Genomic DNA, 459 nt, shown 5'->3' with positions numbered 1-459 from the left:
GTAAAGTGTTACCTAAATTATTTTAATTATTTTACAGTGTGATCACTGGTTTCTTTGCAAGTACGGTGCTATTATAGAGTACCACTATATTCGGATCAATCTATTTACTCATTAAAATTATACTGTTCATATGAATATTTATGGTTATGATTATAATGCAATAACTGGAATTGCAGACTGCAATTTACATGTTTGCTCTTGTGTATGTCCCAAATGGCAAATTAATTGCAGAACCCTATTTTGAACACGGTTCAGCCTTCAAAGTCAGCTGCCAGATAGCTCAGTTGTATGACAAGTACAAGCTCTGGAGTCAAGTCAAGCCTCCCAACTGTTATATAACAAGACAGCAACTTGCCACAGACTAAAGGACAGAAAGTAGACTCTACGTTATGCAGCATATCTTTTTTTCTCCCACAGAAACAAAGATTTGAAATTAGATGAAAAAACTTAATGCAGAAA

Source organism: Myxocyprinus asiaticus, chromosome 1 (assembly GCF_019703515.2).
Source record: "Myxocyprinus asiaticus isolate MX2 ecotype Aquarium Trade chromosome 1, UBuf_Myxa_2, whole genome shotgun sequence".
NCBI lineage: Eukaryota > Metazoa > Chordata > Actinopteri > Cypriniformes > Catostomidae > Myxocyprinus > Myxocyprinus asiaticus.
The sequence above is the reverse complement of the archived record's forward strand: the minus strand, read 5'-3'. Positions refer to the sequence as shown.